The sequence below is a fragment of the Triturus cristatus genome, chromosome 5_1 (assembly GCF_964204655.1).
Source record: "Triturus cristatus chromosome 5_1, aTriCri1.1, whole genome shotgun sequence".
Taxonomy (NCBI): Eukaryota; Metazoa; Chordata; class Amphibia; order Caudata; family Salamandridae; genus Triturus; species Triturus cristatus.
Genome location: NC_140587.1, coordinates 531393925 through 531409602, shown reverse-complemented (window position 1 = coordinate 531409602; position 15678 = coordinate 531393925).

Here is a 15678-nt window from a genome sequence, read left to right as displayed (position 1 = left end):
CTGGATTTTTCCTAAGTTTCTACTTAACATTAATTAACCAACATTTTGCTTAATAGACTGAAAACATCAGAAGACCCACAAATACATATTGAGCTCATTTCAGACATAAACGGAAAGGGGGGTCAAACAGACAATACAGAGTGCTTTAGCCATTTTTCATAAATAGCGCCGTCGCAATTTACTTACGGAAGTTGCACTAATGAGAAAACCACATAGACATTTAAACACACAGTTGACTTGCAAATCAATACGCATGACAGAAAGAAAGAACAGCCCACAGACTATACTTGAACCAAACCATTTGCAAATACTAGTTGTAAGTCATATTTACAAGAAACGCTTCTCAATAGTATTCCAAAAGGCTGCATAAACAGCCCAAAAGACAGATGTATGTCCAAGAAGTAGTGAGTGCGCTCAATTCACTAGCTTTGCCTAGCAGAACACCACACAAAATCGTTCTGCATATCTTTATTCATGAAACTGCGCAGAACGAAGGATCCTTGTTTTGTATTATGTCATATTTTAATTCCCTGGGGATACAAAATCACCAAGGAAGAAATATGTTTTCAAATCTAACCGATTTTAACTATGGTACCATCCAAAAAAGCAACACATTTTTCCATGTGAGCTTACAAACAGGCATGCAACTAAACCAAATGGAGAAATATCTCCTCATTACCTGCCTACACAAATTGCAATTCGCATATCCAAACCTATACAAACCAAAAGTTGGCCAACACAAATTTCTACATTTCAAACTTGCTAAGATCAGGCATCTTATAGCTCACTAATCTAACTTCAAACTTCAAGGGGTTATCTCTATCAATACACTCGCAAATATACGAGACCCTTGGCTATGGTAATTGCAATGACCAAATTAAAAACCAAGAAACCAACCCCTCGGCTTTGGTAATTGCGATAACCAAATCAAAGACCCAAAGAACCAAAGGAGTGGGAGTGACCCACTTATACTTAACTCTTACTTTTATTAATCAAAAGGTTATCCAAATTCTTACTGTCAAGTTCTTCATAACAAAACGTCTTTTATAATACTCACGCCAAAAAGGGTTCTAATCGGGAGTGACATCTTTTGGAGAGTCAAAGTCAGAAAGATCAGAGATATACTGGGCTGCAGAGACAAAGAATCCCCCAGAACCTCGGTACCTGCTTAGTGGATTTCTGTCCTGTTCTCCCCAGTAGATTTCTGTCCTCTGACAAGATCGCTCCTCCAGATAGTCACTTGTATTGATGCCCCATGTTGGGCGCCAACTGAAGTACCGGGGATTTTAGGACCCCAGCGGTGCCAGGGGTAGCACCCTATGACTTCGTTTTCCATGTTGGCATAGTATTATAAAATTCCACTCTCATGGTAATATAACAAAGAACTTGGCAAAGAAGCTGAAATATGAAACGACATCTTTATTAAACTCAAATGAGTGAGACTACGTCGCACAGAAGCCTTAGCAACTGAATGAGGCAGTCTCCAGAACAAAAACCAGTCTTCTATTTTATACAGAATATTACGCTTTGGGCAACACCGCCCCTGTTTTACAAGTGGTCATTCACATATTTTGGCTTCAAAGAAAAGGCAGAGTCATGGTGACAATCCCACATTCCTGTTCAACCAGCCCACAATTATTTACCCAGCGAGGCTCAGATCCCACATCAGATATCGATAGGCCCCAATAAACATGAGCATCTCCTGTTTGGGAAACAAGCCATAAAGCAGGAACAGTCAGGTGTGAAAGAGATTAGCTGGAGGCTCGTGTTTAATGTAAAGGCTTTATGGTGTGTCAAGCCCTGATGCTAATCACAGGTGGCCAGAGGACGGGGAGCTCATGAGACCGGACTGACCTGGGGCAGCAGAGCCAAGCTGCCCAGGTCATAGAGAAGTCAAAGGAAGGCACATGTGCTCTAAAGGCCCGTATTTGCTTCATAATATGCCCTATGTGAGGGCAACCATAAGATGGCCACCGCTCTAAGATGGAACCCACGTAGTGATGTATAATATCGTATACATAGTGCATTTATCAATGAAACGTTATATAAAGCACTTGTACATACCGCATTTGCCATTCGCGGTTTGCTAATACCGGAAGAGACAGGGGTAGGGCCCTGCCTCCTACGCGGTCCCAAATTTTAAAGTACCACAATACAATTTAAGGCACTGTGCATTTCACACAAGATCCTGTCACGACAGGCTCCACCGGGCCTTTTTCATCTGTTGGAGGCCTACGTGCCTAAGTGCTCGTTGCGATCTGCCGACCTAGCTATGGTCTGCACTCCCCGAGTGTGGTGGGCTAGGGCCGGGGGGCGTTCCTTCTGCTGGTTGGCGGCGAAACTTTGGAACACACTTCCGACCCCTATCAGAACTATTCCCAACCATCTGGCATTTCGTAAAGCTGTGAAGACATGGCTTTTCCCCACTTCTACCATCTAATTGCCTCGACTCTCGCTTAGTCTCTCGTTTTTGGTCCTTGGACTGCGCTGGGACGCCTCGTTGCTGTGGCAGCCATGCACGCATTATAAATCTGCAATAAATAAATAAATAAATAAGAGAAACATTGCTCTCTTCTCCGTGGGACGGAGAGGGCATGTGGCTTCCCCGTAGCCTCTGTATCTTAACAGTAAGCTCTAGAAGGGATAAATCAGTGAAATCTACAACAGGTAATATCCCTTATCTCCTTTGGGGATACATAGAATACCGGCATGGAGACTTTTTAAGGGTGGGTTAACCAAGCCCGTTATTGATATGACCACTTGCATGAACAAAACTAGACTGAGGTGTAATTAAAATGCATGGACATATGTATTATATCCTCAGATAAACTTTGAAGAAAATAAGAAATCAGCAGAGATTCTGAACGATCTTTGGCGTCTCCTCATTAACATACTTAAAACTAGTAGTACACGCTTCATCAAGTCAGTAATACTGACTTAACTATGGACATTTAAAAATAATGGAGAACATGTACATGTTCTCATTGTCTTTATATGCAGGGACATATATATATACATACAGTATGTCCTAAACAATATAATTATTTCTTCTAGAATTTTATCTCGCTGCCACCTCTATGCTTATGAAGAAATCTAATAGAACAAATTATATGTTAAATGATCCATATGGAGATAACACAATGCTTAGCGAGCCGATGGCATGTCATGTAAATAAGGACCATTTTGGTTTAAAGCAATACGATATACTGAAAAGAGCCACTAATGTATGTCTCATCATTATCTTTACAGACTACGTAGCTTTCGGGACGTATTAACTTGACCCATATCATCTATATGCCGTTACAATATCCACTTTAACAAGGTATATAGTGGGATACTGTGAGTAGCTGTATTCATTACCCCTTCTCTCTCTCTCTTTTTCTTCTTCATGTTGAATACTATTGCAGATACCACAGTATTGGTAGTGTGCCCCTGGCTGCGGAGAAGTAATATCAGTTCTTGTCTTAATAATCTACTTTGAGCATACGGACAGACAATAGGTACATGGCACGTATTTATTGTGCTCTAGTATTTTACAGATGATTAAGAAGATAGACTTATGGCTAATTAGAACTGCCAGATATTCTCCATGGGGGGAAACATTTTTGAACATTTGGGAGTAAGCTTCACATCTTTATCTTGTTCCTCTTCTTATGCACGTGTGATCAATTCTATGCTCTGTATTTTTCCTCTTTAGGAGCTATAATGGTATATTCACTTTAAAGCTTCCTATACATCTTCATATACTTATGTTCTTTTCTCTTCTTTTAGAAGTGAATATAGGGTGTTAGCTTCAGTATAAGAAATAATGTATGTGCAATATGCAAGTGTAATATGAATCAAGTAATACATATACATATGTCTTTGGCTATATGGACTTAGATACTAAAATCACAGAAGCTTTCAATGCTCAAATGATTATCAGTATCATATGATCAGGCCTTAAATGTTTTTCAGTTTCATAGTATCTTATTGTGTTCATTTTGCACTTTTATAGAGAAAGTTGAGACGGTTCCACCTGACGAAGGCTTAAACACTGAAACGTGCGTGCTGTTTTCTTTTCATTGACCGCCAGCCTTTGAATTGTTTAATAACTCCTTCTCTTGGTTTTATGTATAGCACTGTTATGTTGTGTTTGTGAAAAACAATCTGTGTCACTTTACTATTCATGTACAAAAAGACATGATCAAAATTTAAAAATAAATATATATTTGATAAGAATGAAGAAATTATCAAAAAGGAAAAACTTGACTTACTATAATAAGGAAATATAATTTCAAGTGTACTGTTTTCACACAAATCTAGGCCTGATGCTTTCATTGAATTGTAATATATATCTTGTGGTTAGCTTTTCGTTTTACCCCAATTGAATCTCAAAATACTAACATACCATTCATATATAACCCTACTACTCAATAAACACTGCTCAATAAACAAAGTAGCACTTACTACGAACCACTAAACCATATTAAAATCAGAAGAAGCCTCAGCTGCCCAAATAAAATATTAAGAGATTATGGACAAACCAGGATTCAAGCTATTTTAAAACGTTCCTCACCCAAAGCCATACAACGCTGTTACTGCCGTTTTAATCACAGCATATGTAGACCCTTCCAACAACCTGCACTCAGTGTGGAATATTCAACATATAGCCAATTTGCCTTTGAAGAGAAAACATTATTACACTAGCCTCTGTTCCTGTCACAGAGGTAACTAACCACTGCAACTTACTTATAGAAAGTCAACAAAACAAACAGAAACTAATACCCCTAATGGATTATTTTGAAGACACTTGGGTTGGCAGACTGCACCGCTCTGGACACAGACGTCGCACCAAATTCCAGATACCATGGTGGAATGTCTATGACAGCACCATTGCTGGAGAAACTAAAACCTAAAATGCAGTGGAAGGGTAATGCTTTCCAATCCATACTAGGCAGAACCAAATCTACATTCTATCCATTTATAGAAACCCTACAAAAAGAACAAAGCTACCAACAACTATGAATGGAGCAATCAGTAAGCCTAATTAATCCTAAAGTTGGCAAACACACCAATAGAATGTACAACCCACTACAATGTAATGAAAAGCTCTTCATTAACAACAAAGAAGTACACTACTTAGAATGAATATCCAAAATATAAAACCGAAATATTTCAAATAAGACTGACGAATACAAATATTATGTATATTAATTATATAAACAGAGTTAATCTCATCAATCATAAATCTCTAACCACAGATAAAATTGATTCAAAAAATGTATTACTACACACAAAATATAATTTAACAAGTAGCATCTGTCACACTGCCACAAAACTGCCGCCTTCACTGGGATCATGGATCCCGCTGCAGCGGCAGTCTTCAAATTGCCTGAATATGCTGGTGGTGCCGATGCTGGCAGCTCTGAGCATATGACGACCTACAATACGACCTACATTTTCACTGCCCATTTCATGGCGGAGATGCTGCCATGAAAAGGGTGGCAGAAATGTAGGTAAGGGGGCTCTAACAGCGCCCCGGACAAATCTGGCCATATGCGTGTGTGTGGGGGCGCACATGTTGTGCCCCCTGACATATCAACTTCCTTCTCGCACACTGTGGCATGGAGAACATAGTGCATGCTACATCCCTCCCACCTTCAAAACACTATAAAAAAAACCTTAAAATGCTCTTACATACACTGATGAACACTAGCACCTTTGCGCGACTTACTTCCAGGAAAATACACTCCAAATGGAACCTAATAGATTACAAAATTGAAGTTGGCAGTAAAAAAAATGGCTGCTAAATTAAACTAAAACAAGACTATCTCCCTAAGAAAACAATGGGAAATGATTTTATAAATGTTTACAAAAATGTATAAGTGATATAAAACAAGAAAATATAGTATTGTTTATTATATTCTGAAACGGGTATGTAAACATGATTTTCAAAAAATTACTTGAAACAACTTTAATAATGGCTACAAATAAATGCAAAACAATAGCAAAAATTACAGAAAAATGTAACATGAACAAGACTGTTTAAATATAGTTTACATGTTTTATTTAATAATAGCATTGTATTAAATTAGAGTTTAAATACCACTATGATAATTTTATTTTATAATTACAAATATATTTGTATTAAAAATGTAAATATATACATTAAATTAATATTGATAAAATAACAAACTGCACGATGTAACTTTATTATAATAAAACATGGATATATTAATATTGCAAATGAAAACTGCAAAGCAAACTCCTATGTAAACCATTTTTTGAACATCTTTCATACTAATTAAATTACATTAACTATTCCTACTTTATATAAAACCAATTTAACAAAGGTGTTGTGCATTCCCACTCCAATCTAAACCATCATGGGGAAGATGTTGGACGCTAAAGGGGCCACATTTACTATTCTCACTGCAGTCAAACCATTATGGGGAAGGTGTTGGTCACTAAAATGTTATCATTTACTATTCCCACTCAAAGCTAAACCTTTTTGTGGAAGATATTGGACATTGAGGTGTTTGATTTACTATTTTTCCTCCAATCTAAACCATTTTGTGGAAAGTGTTGAACATTAAAGAGCTGCAGGGGTTAGATGTAGTATTCTCACTCCAATCTGAATCATTTTGGAAAAGGTGTTGGACACTAAAGGGGTTAGATTTACTATCTGATTCCAATACAAACCTTTGTGGGGAATTGTTGAACACTAAAGGGGTTAGATTTACTATTCTTCCTGCAATCTAAACCATTTTGAGGAAGGTGTTGGACACTAAAGAAGGTTACATTTACCATTCCCACTACAATCTATACCATTTGGGAAGGTGTTGACACAATAGCGGTTAGATTTACTATGCACCCTCAAATCTGAACCATTTTGGGGAAGGTGTTTGACGCTAAAGGGGTTAGATTTAGTATTCTGACTCCAATCTTAACCATTTTGGGGAAGCTGTTTGACACTAAAGTAGTAAGGTTTAGTATTCCCACTCCAATCTCAACCATGTTGTAGAAGGTGTTGGACACTAAAGGTGTTAGATTTTCTATTCCCACATAAATCAACACCATATTGGAGAAGGTGGTGGACACTGAAAGGGCTAAATACAGAATACATACTTACAAGAAAAAAGTTAATTTTGTTGTATTTAAAATAAATAAAAGCATTACTTATCGCACACTGTTACCAAATAAAAGATAGCTATATATTTTACATTCAAACTTAACGTATTAGAAAAATATTTTAAAGAAGAAATACATTATATATAATATTTATTATTATAACAAAATACAATTAAAATAAATAAGTTCATAAAGAAAGTAATACAATAAAAAGATGTTGTTACATTATGTGTGAAAAAATTGGAAGAATTGTAACTAAGGGCCTGATTACAATGTCAGTCGGAAAGCCTCCGACCGATAGTTGGATTCTCCGAAACCATGTCGGAACCCTTCAGACTCGGTCGGAAACAATTCGTATGCTTATGGTAAGAAGAGAAATTGTTCGGTCATTCCGAATCGGTTCTGACCCGCACTCAGAGAATCCGAGTCAGTCAGAGCCGATTCATACAGCTCTACGGACTGCGTTCACGACTGACGGATTACGATGACGGATTCTGACAGCCTTTCCGACTCGGTTTGTCCGACACGAAAAAGCTGACTGAAACAGAAATTGGGGTCCCCTAGCAGGGCCCCCTTCATCCTGAGTCTTCCGATTTGGGGTGCCCAAGAGACCCCCCCTATAAAACCATGCACAGTGTGGCAGGCACCATGGGGGGCCCGCATCAGCGTGCAATGTTTTCCGCAGACACTCATTTTCCCCATGGGAGCCAGTGTTGTCGGTCGTAACACAGGCTACCACTGAAGTCAATGGGAGTCCTTCCAAACCGAATCCGACAAGGAGTCAGGCGGTTAAGTTTCCAACCGAAATCGTAATCAGGCCCTTAATATAAGATATAATCATTTAAGAACACAAACATAAATAAACAAATTAAATTCTCAATTTCCTATTTTGTAGCAAATAAATACATATTATATTTTATTATCAGCAACAATAATTTCAATTGCAAATTATAAAACATACAAAATATAAATATGAATGTACATTTTTAAACATACATTCAATTTCATAAATTTTTGTTACATTTTCATAACACAAATGTAACTGATGCAAATATTTTTTAATAGATAATATTAACATTTTAAATATAACAATTTTCTATGCACAACTCATTTAATAGTACAATTGAGTTAATCCACATTTCTAAAGAAAATCAAAACATATCATTTGTTTAATTTTTATTTTAGTAAAATGTATCAATGTATTTTTTTTAATGAAATGTAAGAAAGTTACATAAATATTTACATTAAACAATACAAAATTAAAATATTAACATTTTCAAACGACATTTTTTGAATTTTTAAAAATGTATTAATTATTTTAAAGTGTTACAAAATGTACATACATTACAAACAAATATACATTTATTTTCACATTAAATTATGAATATATATGAAAACATTTTTAAACAAACATTTACTTATATTAATAAATAAAAAACATTGTTTCATATCAATAAAAGTGTATTTGCATAAAAGTTAACATTATAACAAATTTATGTTTATACATTTTAAAACTCTCCCCACCTTTAGCCCCTAAAAGCCCCAAATCCCACTCCTATAACATAATTATATTAGCATTAATAAAACTAATATTTGGAATTTTACATAAATAAATAAAATAATTTACAAAACACACTAACACAAAAAATCAACAAACTAACATAAAACACTACAATAAATACAAAATAACAGATACAAACGATATTAAACACAATATTTTCTCTAATGATATTTTTTCAAAGATATTGAAAACAACACGTAAAATGATATTCTTATCTTCGATATTTCTGCTGATGATATTTTTGACATCTGATATTCTTTATATGATATTTTTCAATCACAATATATTTTATTCTATAGTTTGTCCAGACACCGTAAGTATCACCAGACATGTCAACCAGGGGAGAAACAGGGCAAGGGAATTAGAAGGAAAACCAGAGAGAGCTCATTCTACAAAACGTTGCTCCTTTCAAGGGTCAGTACAACTTTACCTTGATTTTATTAATCTTTATTAGATCAGTCTAGCTGTAAGACACACAGCAGAAGTTCAATATGATTACCAAATGGATGAAACATAATGTTAAGAACTGAAATAAGGTTTCAGCAGATGATGTTATGATATGCCTGGAGCTGACCAGGAGTTCTGGATGCTATTGGACACACACATTTGAGACACTTCAAGAAATGGGGTTAACAAACAGTTAACCCAAGCCTAATGACAGCAGTAATAAAGGAATCTAGGAAACTGAAAGGGAGAAAACAACAGATATTGAAAGATATCAATAAGGATGAAAACTATAGTGAAGACTGGAATTGCCAGGCACTGAGCTAATGTCTTGAGTAGTTTAAATAGGGCTGTGACTTTCCTGACCTAGAAAGGAGAAAGGACCATAGCTCTGAAGGTGAATGAGTGTGCATCCCTAGGAGTTAGTACTCTAGTGTTCCAAAATGCATAATCTTCCACATTCCTGTTCTCTAGCACCTCCATCCTCTGCATGCCTGCTGCCTAACCTGAGCCCTAACAGTGGGGGATGCCCTAACCAAACTCCTGTCATGTGTGGTAGATAGTTGAGTACACATCCCAGTTTGAACAGGCATAATCCCCCAACTTGGAAACTTACCACAAATGTGCAGTTTTTCTCCGTGATTCCTGACACTCCAGGAGTGCTGGGCTTATTGGGATAAAGTTGACTGAATAGTTTCAGCAGACAGGTGCAAGAATAGAGGTAGCAGGCTCCCAAAACAGATCACGAAGAGTGTGCCCCTTCTAATCAATAAGAAAATGAAGATCACTTTTGTAAAAACAGAAATCACATATTGATTGGTCTTCTCATTCAGCCTTGGGTGGTTTTGATTGTTTAACAGTAATGGATTTGGATAATGCTGGTTTCAATAATAAAACTTGGAAAGATCGATGGATCATCCAAGAAGGTGGAATCCTTAAACAAACGGTTACAGGATTGCTTATACTGCTAACAGAAATGGAAAAAGATCCATGTAGTAACTAATTTAGAGTCTTGGATTGATGTAGAGAAACTGGCTGTTGGATTACGAGTTTGGTAGTCTCACTGGTGTACCACCGCAACGGTGGTCCTAAGAAGACCGCTGAGTCAGCGGTCTTCTGCCCGCCATATTACCATGCATGCAGCCTGAACTGCCAAACTCATCGATGGAGTGGTTCTCACCAGCGGTGTGTTGGACTGCAATCCTGGCGATGCATACTCCATCACCATCAGGACCGCGGCTTCCCGTTGAGCCTATTATGAAAACACAGTTGTACAGGTGATCCTCTTGCGGCAGCTCCCCGAGGGTGGTAAGCCAACACAATATGCTCACAGCCAATCACCAGAACATTGGCCATTGGATGGATACAAAAAAACAACTCAGCTGAGGTCCATTGGCCAAATGGACACACCTGCAAACCACGCTATAAAACACACCCTGTTCCAGACCATTAACTTTTACCTTTCCGATGCAGCACAGCAAGACAGAGACCAAACTTTTTGGGTGAGAAAAGGCAGCCCTATTTCGTCCCCATCCCTTTTAGCACTATCCAATCACTTTTCTTGCACATTTTTCTCACATCCCTTGTTTTTTCTTTTTTTTTTACAGTATCACTCAGTTTAGTTTATAATTAAATCCACGTTTTTCAAAGGCTGAGTTGTCAGGCTTGGTGGATGAAATCATAAGAGTACAGCCACAATTGTTTGGAGCCCAGATCCAACATACTCCTCTCAGTAGGAAAAGGGAAATGTGGTCCAGGATAGTCAACAGAGTGAATGCGAAATTCCCCCGTTATAGTTAGTTCAGATAACTATAACTCGCGCGCCCGCAATCCACTGCTCATGACGTCACATATTACATCACTCATGACATGGTCAGTGGCATCACTCATGACATCACTGATGACATCATCCTTGTGATAGAGTGGCGGTCGCGCGAGTTATAGTTATCTGAACTAACTATAACGGGGGAATTTCATTGTTTTTTTAAGAGTGAAATATCCACCTAACTATAACCTGTGTGAAACCTATGGTTTTTTAAGTGAATTTGCAAGGTTTTTTAAATGCTAATTCCTAACTATAAAGTGTGTGAAACCTAAGGTTTTTTAAGTGAATTTGTACGGTTTTTTAAATGCTAAGTTATGTATCTGTAACATTTTTTTTTCAAGGTTTTTCACCGTGCGCGCACCGTGCACGCACCCCGCGATTTTTTTCAAAATAAATAAAATGTTTTTTTCCCCTTGGGGGGTCCTTCTGTGACCCCTGACTAAGGCTAGGGGGTCAGGACCTCTCTTCCGTGCCCCCTTTTCACGTTTTCCACCTTTTTCCCCCTTTCCTTTTCAGTGTGAGAGACAAAATGGCGGCCGACACTTCCTGATTTCGACCGATTCGAATGTTTACCGACATCTAACAACCAATCAGAATTTCGCTCGCGCACAGTGCGCGCGTATAGATATTTATATGCTTTTAAATGCTATTTTCTCAGGAAATAATGAACAGATTGACACCAGACCTGCAAAAGGCACTTCCCTGACCTGAGGACTACCTCTCTGACAAATTTCAAGTAATTCTGTTCAGCCGTTCGGGCTGTACCTTCGACTAAAGGTCCAATGGAAAAATTAATGGAGAAAACGCGTTTTGGGACCCCCTTTTTTCTCGGCCCCCGCTTGACGAATCACCCCGAGACTTTCAGGGTAGGAGCTGAGCAGAGCACCCTATTTGTTTTGAAAATTTCACGAGGATTCGTCAACCGGCGCCAAAGTTATTCAAAATAGAATTTTCAGATTTCCTATGGAAACACGGTCCTAACTATAACTATCTACTGGCGACCGCCAGTAGATAATATATATATATATATATATATATATATATATATATATATATATAGATAGATAGATAGATAGATAGATAGATAGATAGATAGATAGATAGATAGATAGATAGATAGATAGATAGATAGATAGATAGATAGATAGATAGATAGATTACCTCCTGGCGGTCACCAGTAGGTAGTTATAGTTAGAACCTAGTTTCCATAGGAAAAGCATATTTTGATTTGCTAATAACCTTGGCGTCATTTGACGAATGTTGGCGAAATTCTCCAAAAAAAAAGGTCTATCCAGGTCAGCTCCTATCCTGAAAGTTTGGGGGGAATCGTCAAGCAGGGGCTGAGAAAAAAGGGGGTCCCAAAAAGTGTTTTCTCCATGTTAATTTCCATAGGAAATTCTATTACAAGCTAGAGCCCGTACTGCTGAGCGGAATAACACCAAATTTGGCAAAAAGGTAGAGCTTGGTTCAGAAAGCGACCTTTTTTTAAATGGTGTAAATCCGTTCAGTAGTTGTTGAAAAATTCAAAAAATTAAAGTAAAACAATTAATTTCCCATAGGAAACTTTAGCCAAGGCTACAGCCTGAAATGCTGAACGGAATTACACCAAGTTTAGCAAAAAGGTAGTGCTTGATTCAGAATGCATCTTTTTTAAAATGGTGTAAATCTGTTCAGTAGTTGCTGAGAAATTCAAAAAATAAAAGGTTCGATATCTGGGGCAGCGGTGGGTTCGCGTACCCTCCCGACCGAGTCACAAGAAAATAGTAAAACAGAGTTAAAGGTGAAGAAAAGGGGGCAGGGTAGAAACTTCCTGACCCCCTAGGCCTGCTCAGGGGGTCCCACAAGGACCTCCAATTTCTTTTTTTTTTAACGTCCGAATGCGCGTTCTTAGGTGCGGGAGAGCACATGGCCCTCCCGCAGCCCCGGGGCTTTGAACATAGAGGGAGGGGGGCCATGCGGCCCCCCTCCTGGATCGCTTCATGGCCTTGGGGACCGCCACTCCCCAGGGCCAGCTCCTGCAATGTCCCGGGGTGGGCACCCCCGGGACATTGCCATTTGCTATGACAGGGCAGGCGCATGGCTTCCACCCTGTGATAGGAAACTCTAGTTTGCTTTGTTGAAGCGAGAAGAGGAAAACCTCCTCTTGCTTCAATACAGGTAAAGAGAATTGCTTTTGGGCAAGGGAAGCTGCATGTTCGCAGCTCCCATTGCCCAAAAGCAATGCTGGCTCCCGCAGGAGGGGGGAGCCGGGGAGCCGGCGGCACCGTGGGGGCATTGGGGTGCCCCCCACGGTCCCTAACAGAGAGGCCAGGCCCTGGAGGATGGGGTTTCCGGGACCAGAAGGGGCCTGGGTGGGGGGCCACGCAGCCCCCCTCCCCTTTATAAAAAAATATGTAGATGTGGGCATGCCTCGGGGATGGGTCCCCGAGGGGTATGTAAATTAATGAAAGTGAAAGGTTTTTTTTCTCAAAAAAGTTTGGAGTCACCACCCTAGCGCGGCTTTCAGCGTGGCCCCCTAATGTGAACATGAAGGGTGCGCGGCTCTCAACGCGGCCTCCTAGTGTGACTACAAAGGGTACGTGGCTCTCAGCACAGCCCCTTAGTGTGAACACGCTGGGTGCACAGCTCTCAGCGGGACACTCGAGTACTTCTCAGGTTTTTAAAACACCAAGGTGCATATTCTCAAGGACACATCACCAAGGCACTTTATCACAGCCAAAATGATGATAAGTTTAATGCACCATTCACAAGCTGATGCAAACAGCCCATATCACCAGTTTACCAGCGATAGCAGCCTAAAAAAACATCGTCACGGATGACTCCGGCACATATCGCTAATGAGATGCAGAGTAGGCGTTCCCGTGCAAAAAGCAGTGAACACACTACTTCGCAACATTCTCAACGACCAGCAAGATTGGCGAAGAGAACACAAAACAGGCAATAAGGTGCTTTAGCACCAGGAAGTTTACACCTGCTCTGACCTGGTGTACATGAAAGGGAGCCCAGCCCATAGCCACACCTGAATGACAACAGATGGCATGGAGCCAACGATCATGCAGCTCGGACACCCAAGAGTGCCCGAGACCCCCCGCCACCACCCCCTTGTCCTCCATCCCCCCTTACCCCCTCCCATCAAACAAATGTGACAGCAACCCTCTGAAATCTGGAACGTATCAAATCGGCTGATGTCGCACAGTTATAGCAATTAAGATGCATGTGAGGTTGGACAAATGAGAATCACAGTCATCCATGGATTTTCATATAAAACATTTTATTTGCACAAAACAACAAAATAAAAGTAGGTACAGCTATGGCGTGTCATCCCTCGACAATCTGTGAATCACAGCCTGCAAGACAAAAAGCAAGACAAGATTGTGCGTCAGGCGCCCATCAAAGGAGAGAGAGAGAGAGAAAGAGAGAAAGAGTGAGAGAGAGAGAGAGAGAAAGAGAGAGGAAGAGAGAAAGAGAGAAAGAGTGAAAGAGAGAGGAAGAGAGAGAAAGAGAGAAAGAGTGAGAGAGAGGAAGAGAGAGAGAAAGAGAGAAATAGTGTGAGAGTGATACTGCAGACAAAACCCTCACAGCTTACCTTTCCACCACCGGTGTGTCTGCAACCACGTGCAGGGACATACTGCAGCCCTCAAGATCACTCATCTGGAACATAGTATAGAATCAGTAATGGCAGAGTACATACAACTGCATACGCGTTCATTGCTGTCCTGCCCCTGTGCACCCCATCCACTCCCACCGCCCAGAGGTGTCTGCTCACCCCTGCGCACCCAGGCTGCTGCACCCCATCCACTCCCGCCGCCCTGAGGTGTCTGCCCACCCCTGTGCACCCAGGCTGCTGCACACCATCCACTCCCAACGTCCAGAGGTGACTGTTTACCCCTGTGCACCCAGGCCTCACTGCCCACCTTTCCACCACCGGTGTGTCTCCAACCACGTGCCGGTACATACTACAGCCCTCAAACTCACTCATCTGAAACATAGTATAGATTCGGTAATGGCAGAGTATATATAACTGCACACGCCTTCATCGCTGTCCCGCCACTGCGTACCCAGGCTGCTGCACAACATCCACTCCCACCGCCCAGAGGTGTCTGCCCACCCCTGTGCACCCAGGCCTCATTGCTCACCTTCCGCCACCTGCGTGTAGAAAAGAGGGCCCACCACATGCCGCTGCAAGCCCCAAGCCCGGGGACCCACATAGAGGGCACCCTCCACATCATGTAGCCCCACTCCGCAGGCCACCCGGTCTCACATTTGGTGCTGGTTCTTGATTTCACCATGGCAGAGGACATACCAGTGCACCAGGCATCATTGCAGGCTGCACACCCACTCAGCCCTTGTTGTGCCACTAACTCTGTGACCAGTGAGGCCACGCCATGTGGCGGTAGGCCCCCGCTGTCCAATGGCTCAGGCGTACACTGTACCAGTAGGGCACACAAAACCTGAGCTGTCTGGACTGCCGGGACAGAGCATCATTGCAGGCTGCACACTCACTCAGCACTTACGGTGCCCCTACCTCAATGCACCAAGAGTCACTGTCCCATGGCGGTGTGCCTGTGCTGGCCACAGTGCATCCGGTGCCACCAAGTCTGTGCCCCAAAAGTCATGGACCCTCTATGATTGGGTAACGTGGTGCGTACACCATCATGTCACCTCTGGGCTAGCGGAATGTGATGTCTCCGGCCCCTGGGCAACATGCTCACATGCACACCACACGGATACATGC